At 54.1% G+C, this 13721-nt stretch overlaps 1 long non-coding RNA gene across 1 annotated transcript; it reads right to left on the bottom strand.

Moving 5' to 3' along the window:
* Positions 1 to 5796: 5796 nt before the first annotated feature.
* LOC132811703 (uncharacterized) lies at positions 5797 to 13701 on the bottom strand. Its single transcript, XR_009643365.1, has 3 exons — positions 13559 to 13701; positions 12459 to 12573; positions 5797 to 6105 (listed from the first exon to the last, which is right to left on the bottom strand). It is a non-coding gene; the product is annotated as an uncharacterized LOC132811703 (long non-coding RNA).
* Between the last annotated feature and the right edge of the window lie 20 nt (positions 13702 to 13721).

Raw genomic sequence — 13721 nt, 5'->3', positions numbered from 1 at the left:
GGGACACACGCACACACAGCGAGGGAGGAGGACACACAGACACAGCGAGGGAGGGGGGGACAAGCACACACACAGCGAGGGGGGAGGGACACACACACACACAGCGAGGGGGTGGGACACACACAGCGAGGGGGTGGGACACACACACACGCACAGCGAGGGAGGGACACGGACACGGACACGCACACACAGCGAGGGAGGGACACACACACACACACACACACAGCGAGGAAGGGAGACACACACACACACACAGCGAGGGACACACACACACGCACATCGAGGAAGCGGGTCACACACTGAGCGAGGGAGGGGGTGGACACACACAGTGAGGGACGGACACGCGCACACACACAGTGAGGGAGGGACATGCGCGCACACACACTGAGGGAGGGGGACACGCACAGCGAGGGGGGACATACACAGCGAGGTAAGGGGACACACACAGCGAGGTAGGGGGACACACACAGCGAGGTAGGGGGACACACACAGCGAGGTAGGGGACACACACAAACACAGCGAGGGAGGGACACACACAAACACAGCGTGGGAGGGACACACACAAACACAGCAAGGTAGGGGACACACACAAACACAGCAAGGCAGGGGACACACACAAACACACAGCGAGGGAGGGACACGCGCACACACAGCGAGGGAGGGGGACAGCCACAGCGAAGGGGGGGACACGCACACAGCGAGGAGGGGGACACGCACACAGCGAGGGAGGGGACACGCACAGCGAGGGGGGGCACACATAGCAAGGGGGTGGGACACACCCACACAGGGAGGGAGGGACACACACACAGCGAGGGGGTGGGACACACACACACACACACACACACACAGCGAGGGAGAGGGACACACACACAGCGATGGAGGGGGATACTCACGCACACAGCGAGGGGGGGTCACGCACAGCGAGGGAGGGGACACACAGCGAGGGAGGGGACACACAGCGAGGGAGGGGGAGACACGCACACACAGCGAGGGAGGGGGACACACACACACAGCGAGGGAGGGGGACACACACACACACAGCGAGGGAGGGACACACACACACACAGCGAGGGAGGGGACACACACACACACAGCGAGGGAGGGGACACACGCACACAGCGAGGGGGGGGGACAAACACACACACACAGCGAGCGGGTGGGACACAAACAGCAAGCGGGTGGGACACACACACACGCACAGCGAGGGAGGGACACGGACACGGACACGCACACACAGCGAGGGAGGGACACACACACACACACACACACACAGCGAGGAAGGGAGACACACACACACACAGCGAGCGGGTGGGACACACACACACAGCGAGCGGGTGGGACACACACACACAGCGAGCGGGTGGGACACACACACAGCGAGGGAGGGACACGCACACACACACACACACACACACACACACTGCGAGGGAGGGGACACACAGCGAGGGAGGGGACATACACACACAGCGAGTGAGGGAGGACACACACAGTGAGGGGGGGGGTCACACACATACACAGCGAGGGAGGGACATGCGCAATCACACAGCGGGGGGGGGGGACACAGCGAGGGGGGGAACACACACAGCGAGGGGGGGACAAACAGCGAGGGGGTGGGACGCACACACAGCGATGGGGGGACAAACAGCGAGGCGGGGACACACACAGCGAGGGGGTGGGACGCACACACAGCGAGGGAGGGACACACACACACACACACAGTGAGGGAGGGACACACACACACACACACACACACACACCACACACACAGTGAGGGAGGGACACACACACACACACACACGCACAGCAAGGGAGGGACATGCGCACACACACACAGTGAGGGGGACACACACGCACAGCGAGGGAGGGACATGCGCACACACACACAGTGAGGGGGACACACACACACAGCAAGGGAGGGACACACACACACGCACACGCACAGTGAGGGAGGGACACGGACACGCACATACAGCGGGGGAGCGGGGACACACACACACACACACACACACACACACACACACACACAGCGAGGGAGGGACATGCGCGCACACACACAGCGAGGGAGGGGGACACACACACAGCGAGGGAGGCACACGTGCACACACAGCGAGGGGGGACACGCACACACACAGCGAAGGAGGGACACACACACACACAGAGCGAGGAAGGGGGGGAAAACAGACACACACAGCGAGCGGGTGGGACACACACACAGCGAGGGGGTGGGACACACACACAGCGAGGGGGTGGGACACACACACAGCGAGGGAGGGGGACACACACACAGCGAGGGAGGGGGACACACACACCGAGCGGGTGGGACACACACAGAGCGAGGGAGGGGACACTCACACACAGCGAGGGGGGGTCACAAACAGCGAGGGAGGGGGACACACAGCGAGGGAGGGGGACACACACACAGCGAGGGAGGGGACACGCGCACACACAGCGAGGGAGGGGGACACACACACACACAGCGAGGGAGGGGGACACACACACACACAGCGAGGGAGGGGACACACACACACAGCGAGGGAGGGGGACACACACACACAGCGAGGGAGGGGGACACACACACAGCGAGGGAGGGGGACACACACACACAGCGAGGAGGAGGACACACACACACACAGCGAGGAGGGGGACACACACACAGCGAGGGAGGGGGACACACACACACACAGCGAGGGAGGGGGACACACACACACAGCGAGGGAGGGGGACACACACACAGCGAGGGAGGGGGACACACACACAGCGAGGGAGGGGGACACACACACACAGCGAGGGAGGGGGACACACACACAGCGAGGGAGGAGGACACACACACACAGCGAGGGAGGGGACACACACACACAGCGAGGGAGGGGACACACACACAGCGAGGGAGGGGACACACACACACAGCGAGGGGGGGTCACGCACAGCGAGGGAGGGGGACACACAGCGAGGGAGGGGGAGACAGGCACACACAGCGAGGGAGGGGGACACACACACAGCGAGGGAGGGGGACACTCACACAGCGAGGGAGGGGGACACTCATGCACACAGCGAGGGGGGGTCACGAACAGTGAGGGAGGGGGACACACAGCGAGGGAGGGGGACACGCGCACACACAGCGAGGGGGGGACACGCGCACACACAGCGAGGGGGGGTCACGAACAGTGAGGGAGGGGGACACACAGCGAGGGAGGGGGACACGCGCACACACAGCGAGGGAGGGGGACACGCGCACACACAGCGAGGGGGGGACACGCGCACATAGCGAGGGAGGGGGGACACGCACACAGAGCGAGGGAGGGGGACACACGCACACACAGCGAGGGAGGGGGGACACGCACACAGAGCGAGGGAGGGGGGACACACGCACACACAGCGAGGGAGGGGGGACACGCACACAGAGCGAGGGAGGGGGACACACGCACACACAGCGAGGGAGGGGGGACACGCGCACACACAGCGAGGGAGGGGGGACACGCGCACACACAGCGAGGGAGGGGGACACGCGCACACACAGCGAGGGAGGGGGACACGCGCACACACACACACACACACACAGCGAGGGAGGGGACACGCACACACACACAGCGAGGGAGGGGACACACGCACACACACACGAGGGGCTGGGACACACACACAGCGAGGCGGGGACACACACACAGCGAGGGGGGGACACACACACAGCGAGGGAGGGACACACACAGCGAGGGAGGGGACACACACACAGCGAGGGAGGGGACACACACACAGCGAGGGATGGGGACACACACACAGCGAGGGATGGGGACACACACACAGCGAGGGATGGGGACACACACACACACAGCGAGGGAGGGGACACACACACAGCGAGGGATGGGGACACACACACACACAGCGAGGGAGGGGACACACACACACACAGGGTGGGAGGGACATGTGCACACACAGCCAGGAAGGGACACGCACACACACAGTGAGGGAGGGACACGCACACATACACAGCGAGGGAGGGGACACACACACACACAGGGTGGGAGGGACATGTGCACACACAGCCAGGAAGGGACACGCACACACACAGTGAGGGAGGGACACGCACACATACACAGCGAGGGAGGGGGACACACACACAGCGATGGAGGGGCATACTCACGCACACAGCGACGGGGGGTCACGCACAGCGAGGGAGGGGGACACACAGCGAGGGAGGGGGAGACACGCACACACAGCAAGGGAGGGGGACACACACACACAACGAGGGAGGGGGACACACACACACACACAGCAAGGGAGGGGGGACACGCACACACAGCGAGGGAGGGGGGGACAAACACACACAGCGAGGGAGGGACACACACACACACACGCGCACACACAGAGCAAGGAAGGGACACACACACATACAGCGAGCGGGTGGGACACACACAGCGAGGGGGTGGGACACACACACACACAGCGAGGGGGTGGGACACACACACACACACACACAGCGAGGGAGGGACACACACACACAGCGAGGGAGGCACACGTGCACACACAGCGAGGGGGGACACACGCACACACACACACACACACACACACACACACAGAGCGAGGAAGGGGGGGAAAACAGACACACACAGCGAGCGGGTGGGACACACACCCACATACAAACACACACACACACACACACACATATACAGCGAGGGTTGGGGACACACACACACCACACACATACACACACACACACACACACAGAGCGAGGAAGGGACACACACACACAGCGAGGGAGGGACACACACACACACACACACACACACAGCGAGGGAGGGACACACACACAGACACACACACACACACACACACACACACACACACACACAGAGCGAGGGAGGGGGACACACACACAGCGAGGGAGGGACACGGACACGCACACACACACACACACAGAGCGAGGGAGGGGGACGCACACACACAGTGAGGGAGGGACACGCACAGATACACAGCGAGGGAGGGACAGACACAGCGATGGAGGGGGACACTCACACAGCGAGGGAGGGGGACACACGCACACAGCGGGGGGGGGTCACGAACAGCGAGGGAGGGGGACACAGCGAGGGAGGGGGACACACAGCGAGGGAGGGGGACGCGCACACACAGCGAGGGAGGGGGACACGCGCACAAACAGCGAGGGAGGGGGACACGCACACAGTGCAAGGGAGGGGGGACACGCACACAGAGCGAGGGAGGGGGACACACGCACACACAGCGAGGGAGGGGGGACACGCACACACAGCGAGGGAGGGGGAGACGCATACACAGCGAGGGAGGGGGGAGACGCGCACACACAGCGAGGGAGGGGGACACGCGCACACACAGCGAGGGAGGGGGACACGCGCACACACAGCGAGGGAGGGGGACACGCGCACACACAGCGAGGGAGGGGGACACGCACACACACACACACACACACACACACACACACAGAGCGAGGGAGGGGACACGCACACACACACACAGCGAGGGAGGGGCCACACGCACATACACACGAGGGGGTGGGACACACACACAGCGAGGCGGGGACACACACACACACACACACACACACACAGAGCGAGGGATGGGTGGGATACACACAGCGAGGGAGGGACACACACAGTGAGGAGAGTTACACACACACAGCGAGGGAAGGGGACACACACAAACACAGAACAAGGGAGGGACTCGTGCACACACAGTGATGTGTCTCCTCGGACGTGTAATCGTCCAGCTCTCACTCTAGTCTGCTCCCTCACAGGGTCACCGTCTCTGTCACTCCCAGGTACAGCGAGGCCTCGATCCTCAGTGCTGATTTATATTCTCCCAGGTGTGAGTCAGCCTCAAGCTCCTGCTCCAAGTTGCTCCCTCCCACGGTCACTCCCTCTGTGACTCGGTGCTGATTTCGAGCCTCCTGCTCTGCTGTTTCTCCAGATCCAAGTCCCAGTCGGCCTTGACCCTCGCTGCTGATTTATATTCTCCCGCTTTGTGCTGCTCTCTCTCAGATTCTCTCCCTTAGTGACTCCCAGGTAATGGTAGGCCGCAAGCCTCAGCTGAGATTTATAACATCCCATTCCGCACTGGTCTCTTACAGGATCACCATTGTACCTGGAAGACAGTGGGAAATAGGAGGATTAGACAGAGCAGAGGGTGTTACAGTGATTGATGGAGCTGTAGGGGATGGAACAGGTTATCTGGGGAGCTAGGCAGACCTGCAGTAACTAAAGAGCGTTACTGGAAGATACAGCGAGTTGCAGAAACTGAAGAAGGCAAAGGAAATAGCGAGATGGGGGCTTGCTCATGACGGAGCTTTGTAGAGTCTAAAGGGCTTCAAAGTTTGGGAGAAGATTTGTAGCTCGGGTGCTCGTTGTTGTGGTTCTGTTCGCCGAGCTGGGAATTTGTATTGCAGACGTTTCGTCCCCTGTCAAGGTTACATCCTCAGTGCTTGGGAGCCTCCTGTGAAGCGCTTCTGTGATGTTTCCTCCGGCATTTATAGTGGTTTGTCTCTGCCGCTTCCGGTTGCCAGTTCCAGCTGTTCGCTGCAGTGGCCGGTATATCGGGTCCAGGTCGATGTGTCTGTTGATTGAATCTGTGGATGAGTGCCATGCCTCGAGGAATTCCCTGGCTGTTCTCTGTTTGACTTGTCCTATAATAGTAGTGTTGTCCCAGTCAAATTCATGTTGCTTGTCATAGGAGTGTGTGGCTACTAAGCATAGCTGGTCGTGTCGTTTCGTGGCTAAATGGTGTTCTTGGATACGGATCGTTAGCTGTTTTCCTTTTTGTCCTATGTAGTGTCTTGTGCAGTCCTTGCATGGGATTTTGTACACGATGTTGGTTTTGCTCATGCTGGGTATCGGGTCCTTTGTTCTGGTGAGCTGTTGTCTGAGAGTGGCTGTTGGTTTGTGTGCTGTTATGAGTCCGAGTGGTCGCAGTAGTCTGGCTGTCAGTTCAGAAATGTTCTTGACGTATGGTAACATGGGCCAGTCCTTTGGGCCGTGGCATGTCCTCGTTCTGTTGTCTTTCCCTGAGGCATCTGTTGATGAAATTGCATGGTGTTTGACCCCACCCCACAGCTCACCAATAGGATAAACAACACACTGAGAAACTACAAAAAAGATAGATAACCACGTTTGACCTACAGATAATGAAAACTGAAAGCAACAACACCTTCAGATTCTATGGACTACCTAAAGTACACAAACCAGACATCCCACTCAGACCCATAGTATCACTACCAGGGACACCATCACACAAACTGGCTAAAGAGCTACAACAGAAACTGAAACACCTGATCAGCAGATCCAGACACTCTATACAGTCAACACAGGAATTCTTGGACATCATCAGAAATACACACGTAGACAAGGAAGAAACTATTCGACGTAACAGCACTGTTCACCTCTCTTGACAAAACCCTAGCCAGAGAAACAATAGCCAACCTGCTGGACGTACAGAACAGACAACAAGACGGGGAACCTATCAACAAAGACGGCATACTCAAACTACTGGACCTGTGCCTCACAACACACTTCACATTCAACAACCAAATATGTGAACAAATCAACAGCACACCCATGGGCTCACCCATCTCTGGACTCATCGCAGAAGCGGTAATGCAAAGATTAGAACAAACAGTCTTACCGCAAATTCAACCCAAACTCTGGGTCAGATATGTGGATGACACCTTTGTAATAATTAAAAACACAGAAATAGAGAACACACACCAGATCATCAACGCCACACTCACAGGAATCCGATTCACTACAAAGGTAGAAAAGGACAACCAACTCCCATTCCTAGACGTGATGGTACAGAGAACACCGAACGGAGAATTCACCACAAAGGTATACAGGAAAGCCACACACACAGACCAAGTCCTGAACTACGAAAGCAACCACCCCAACACACACAAAAGAAGTTGCATCAAGACACGGTTCAAAAGGGCCACAACACACTGCAGTACACCAGAACTGCAAAAAGAGGAAGAAGAACACCTCTACAATGTATTCGCCAGAAACGGATACCCCCGCAGTTTCAGTCAGGATTGTCTGTATGGATCTGCTAGACAACTGTCCTCTGATATTGATGAGGGCAGTCCAGATGATGTGGGTTACATGGAGTTCATTAAGGTCTTTGACAAGGTCCCACACGGAAGGCTGGTCCAAAAGGGAAGATCCCATGGGATCCAAGGTCAGTTGGTAAATTGGCTCCACAATTGGTGGAGGGTTGGTTTTGTGATTGAAAGCCTTTGCCCAGCGGGTGTACCACAGGGATCTGTGCAGGAGCCATTGCTGGACATTATGGACATTAATCACTCGGATGGGAAAGCAGAAGGTAACATTAGTAGGTTTGTAGATAACATGAAAGGTGAGGGTGTTGTCCATGGTGAGGGGGATGGACTCAGGCTGCAGTCTAATGTCCATCAGATGATAAACTGAGCAGAGGAATGGCAGACAGAGTTTACTTCTGATCACTGTGAGGCAATGCACTGTGGGAAGTCTCATAAACAAATGATATCCATCATGAATGGTCGGTCCTCCTGGAGTACTGAGGAATACAGGGACCTTGGTGGGCAAGTCCCTGGATGTCTGAAGGTGTCAGCACAGGTAGACAGGGCTGGGAAGGCACCTGAACTGGGAGCAGGAGGGGGACCCATATCCTGGTGGGGAACGTTGCTGGAGCTGCTCGAGAGGATTTAAACTTGTCTGGCAGGGCTGTGTGACTCCAAAGAGTTGTAAGGCCAGAAGGAAATTTGAGGCTGGTACAGATGTTGTAGACAGCAATATAAATAGACAAGGCAGGCACGAACATAGCAGACAATGAGGGAAAACGGGTGGATTAAACTGCAGTTATTTCAATGCAAAGGGCCAGACAGATAAGGCAGATAAACCCAGAGCATGGATGGGAACATGGGATTGGGATACCATAGGTATTACAGAAACACAGCTGAGGGAGCGACAGGCCCAGCAGCTCGATGTTCCGGAGACAGATGCTGCAGGAAGGATAGAACAGGAGGCAAAACAGGCGGAGAGCTGGTGGTTTTGACTGGGGGAAACATCCCAGCAGGACCTAGAGGGAGTATTCATGCAGGATCGCCCAGTTAAACGATATTAGTGGAACTGAGAAATAAAAATTGGCCATTAGTTTTCTATGGTCGGACTACAGCGATAGGCAATGGGAGATGAAGGAGCAAATATGTCAGGAGATCTCAGATATCTCTTAGAATATTAGGGTTGTAATGATAGGGGATCCTAACTGTTCCAAACCTGGACTGGGATTCCTACTAAGTTAAGCATTTGGATGAAAGGAATTTGTTAAGTGTGTTCCTGAAACTCCCAGTCATTATGTAAGTGGCCCAACTGGAGAATGGGGCTAAAGCTGACCTCCCCTTGGGAAACAAGGTCGGGAACGGGACTGAGGTGTTAGTGGGGGAGCCCTTTGGAAAGTCACCACAATTGTATTCGTTTGAAAATAGTGATGGAAAAGGAAAGGCCTGGCCCACAAGTTCAAGTTATTCAATGGAGCAAGATAGTATTCGACATGAATTTTTAAAGTAGATCTGGGGAGGCTATTTGCAGGTATGTGGATGGGTGTATGAATAGCAAAGATTTAGAGGGATATTGGCAAAATTGTGGCAAATGTGACTAGAAACGTCATGCAGGAGTTGGTCTGAAGGGCCTGTTTCCATGCTGTATATCTCTATGACCCAATGTCTTGAAATGAGTCCACATTATCGAAGAGGAGGTGCTGGAGGGTTTAAAACACAAAGGTAGATAAATCCCCAGGACTTGATCAAATGTAGCTCAGGACATTGTGGGAAGCTGGTGAAGACATTGTAGGGCCCCTAGCAGAGATATTTGTACCATAGAGAGCTATGTGTGAGAGGCTGATAGACTGGAGGGTGGCATTGTGGACAGTGAAGGTGGTTTTCTGAGATTACAAAGGCATCCTGATGAAATGTGTGAATGGCTGAAAAGCTGTAGATGGAGTTCAATCTGAATAAATGTGCGGGAATGCATTTGGTACAACAAACACGGGCAGGGCTTATACAATTAATGGTAGGACCTTCGGGAGTGTCGTAGAACAGAGGGACCTCAGGGTTCAGGTACATAATTCTTTGAAATTTGTAACATGGAGAGACAGGATAGTTTAAAAAAAGGTGCTTGCCTCATTTGCCTTCACTGCTCAGTCCTTTGGATATAGGAGTTGGAAGCCATATTGAGATTATACAGGCCATTGGTGAGTCCTCTTCAGGAATACTGTGTCCAGTTCTGGTCGACCAGTTATAGGAAGGATATTATTAAGCAGGAAAGGGTTGGGAGGAGATTTACTGGGATGTGGCTGGGTATGAAAGGCTTCAGTATAAAGAAAGGCTGAACAGGTTGGTATTTTTCACTGAAACCTGAATGTTGACAGATGACCTCATAGATGTTTATAAAATCATGAGGAGGATAGATCGAGTTAATGGGAGTTGTCTTTCCCATGGACAGGGGAGTTTCAAGGCAAGGCATTACATTTTTAAGTTTAGAGGAGAGACATATAAAAAAAAGACATGAGGAGCACATTGTTACACAGAGGATGGGTTGTGTGTGGAATGAACTTCCCAAGGAAGGGGTGAATGTGGGGACATTTACAATGTTTAAAAGACATTTGGATTAGGGCAGAAATAAGAAAGGTATGAAGGAATATGATCAAGGAACAGGTAGGTGGGATGAGATCCGTTTTAGAGTATGGTTAGTGTTAACAGAACAGTGTGGTATGACTCTCTGACTATGATTATAATGTTGTGTCATTAATTAAGAAAGGCTGCAAGAGAAAGCCAGGGAGCTACAGGCTGATGAGCGAGACATCAGGGTGGGTCAGTTGTTCTGACAGGTAGGCCTTATTACGAACAGCCAGCATGGCTTTGTGCGTGGGATAACATGTCTCACAAACTTGACTGGAGTTTGCTCAAGATGTGACCAAAAACATAGACAAAGGCAGAGCAACAGACGTTGTTTCTGGCTTCAGCAAACCCCTGTTCAGGGTGAAGCATGATCCATTGGTTAGTAACGGTAGATAACAAAGGATCAGGGAGAGCTTGCCAACTGGATACAAAATGGGATGACAGTGAGAGACAGAGGATGGTGGGAGAGGGTTGTTGTTTAAACTGGGGCCTCTGACCAGCAGTGTGCTGTAAGGATTGGTGATGGGACCACTGTTGTGCACCATTTACATAAACAATCTGAGTGAAAAGAGAGCAGTCCCTGTTAGTATGTTTGTGGATACCAAGATTAGTGGAAGAGTGGGCAGGGAATATAGATATCGAAGGGGATATTAATCAACTGGGCCAGTGGGCCAAGGAATGAAAGATAGAGTTTAATTCAGGTATTGGATTTAATCAGACAAACCAGGGAGGACTAACACAGTTAATGGTTGGGCCCTGGAGAGTGTTGTAGAAAAGGGAGAGACCAAGGGGTGCAGTTACATTGTTCCTTGGACTGGCATCACAGGGGGACCGGGTGTTGAAAGCGGTAATTGGCACACTTGTCTTCATTGGTCAGAGCATTGAGTACATGAGTTGGAGATATTGGTAACACTGTCGTCAATATTTCTCCTGGGCAGAGGAGGCCACGGGGTGACCTTATAAAGGTTTATGAAACAATGTAGGGCCTAAGTACGGTGAATAGCCAAGGGTAGGTGAGTCCAAAGCTAGAGGCATAAAGGTGGGGTGAGAGAGCAAGGATTTAAAGAGGGAGCTGAGGGGCAACATTATCCACAGAAGATGGTGCATAGACGGAATGGACTGCCAGAGGAAATGGTAAAATCAAGTACAATTACAACATGGAAAAGATACTTGGGCAGGTACATGGAGAGGGGAAGGTTTGAAGGGATATGGGCCAAACACAGGCAAATGTGACTCATTCCATTTAGGAAACCTCGTCCGAAGAATCATGCCGCACAGAAACAGACCCTACGTCTGCAGTTATTGGAGGAGGAGAAGACTATCGAGACAAGGCATGTTGTAGAGATTGAAGCAAGTTACAGCGATATGGATGGTCATCTGGACTGGAGGTTTCAAATATGTGAAATAATTGGTGAGAGGGGAGGAGATGACAGAGATAGGAACTGTGATAGGAGTTAGAATGATTGAAGACACTGGTCCTCAATACAAGCCATAGATAGTGTTGGAGAGGGAATAGGGAACAGAAAGATCCCAGATTGCATTACCACCCTCTCATGGGAGGCCTGCTTTCCCCTCAGTTGTTCTGATGCTCCCTAAGAAAGCACAGGACTGGACTGATAACTGGGAACTCCCGATGCTGTCTCATTACAACAAAACTTGCAGCAGGTATGGTGATTGAGCCTGGGTTGTGTCTGTACTGTGCTCCCCCTCCAGCACTTTCTCTATGTCCTGTTTTGTTAGCTGATGTTTGGATCCCTCTTACTACTTTCTGCTCTGTGCACTGGAATGATCTTACCTGGCAGCAGGATTGATTGAAGACTCCGACCTCCCTGACTGTGTCTTTCCGGCTGACCAACCATCGTCCCAGCCAGCAGTTGGCAAGTCTATTGAGTCAGGAACTCCATGAGTACCTGTAGAAGACACAGAAAGGGGCAGAATGGGAAATTAGACTAATGCTTTGAGGGTGACACATATAGAATGGCACTGAGCCCACATAGATCTGGAAAATCCCAGTCTCCATTCCTGACCTGTGCTGCCTCATCTCTCTGGAGCGGAGAATTCTGTTGGCTCATGATCTGGAGTAGCTTCAAAAGTGAGAGACGCTGACAGAAGCAGCAATTAGACCCCCACAGTGAGGGATACCAGACGGTGAGGTACTGAGTCACTACACCAGAGCGCCGGGTCAAACAATTGTGCAGGAAGAAAGGGTTTTGATTCATGTTGCACTGGGATATACAAACTGTGAGCAGGTGAAGTGATGGCCTTGGGGCATTATTGTGTGACGATTTATCCAGAAACTCAGCAAGTGTTCTCTGGACACAAGTCCAAATCCCACCATTGCAAATGATTGAATGTGAAATAAATGCTTCAAAAATGATGTAATTAAAAACATGTAAGTGAGTATTAAACAATTGCTGATGTTAAGAAAAATCCATCGGATACATCCCTGTCTTTAGTGAAGTAATCTAAGATGGGACTGGGATATCACAGGGATTACAGAACAACAGCTGAGGGAGGGACAGGACAGGCAGCTCAATGCCCCAGGGGACAGATGCTGCAGGAAGGACAGAAGGGGAGCTGAGAGAGGAGGAGAGCTGCTGGTTGTGATTGGGGTGAAACATCACAGCAGGGACTGAGAGAGGAGATTCCTGCGGGACCGCCCAGTGACGCTGTGTTCATGGAATTCATCAATAACAATGGGGCTTCCCTTTCCTCTGATTGTTCTACAGACCCCGATAGCCCCGCCCTCCTGCACCTTGACCTTCACAACATGGCGGCCCAGAGCGCTCCCTCTTCCCTCAAACAAATGGCGGCCGTGACCCTGGGCCGCTTCCCCGATCAGAGACCGCCACCTCCTTCCCCGGGCCTGGAGGGGCTTTTTTGTGTTTTTTTTACCTCTATCCGAGATTTGTGAATTCTGTCCGCTCCTTTCTCCCAGCGACGCTCCCACACACCGGCTCTGAGCTCACTCTCTGAAGCCGATCGCAGCTACTTGCCGGAGAATTCAGCTCCGTGTCTCTCCCTCTCCCTGTCCCGATCAGTGTGACACTGCGCATGT

The sequence above is a fragment of the Hemiscyllium ocellatum genome, unplaced genomic scaffold, assembly GCF_020745735.1.
Source record: "Hemiscyllium ocellatum isolate sHemOce1 unplaced genomic scaffold, sHemOce1.pat.X.cur. scaffold_2331_pat_ctg1, whole genome shotgun sequence".
NCBI classification, from domain to species: domain Eukaryota; kingdom Metazoa; phylum Chordata; class Chondrichthyes; order Orectolobiformes; family Hemiscylliidae; genus Hemiscyllium; species Hemiscyllium ocellatum.
Note: the sequence above shows the minus strand (reverse complement) of the source record. Positions and strands in the feature narration are given on the sequence as shown.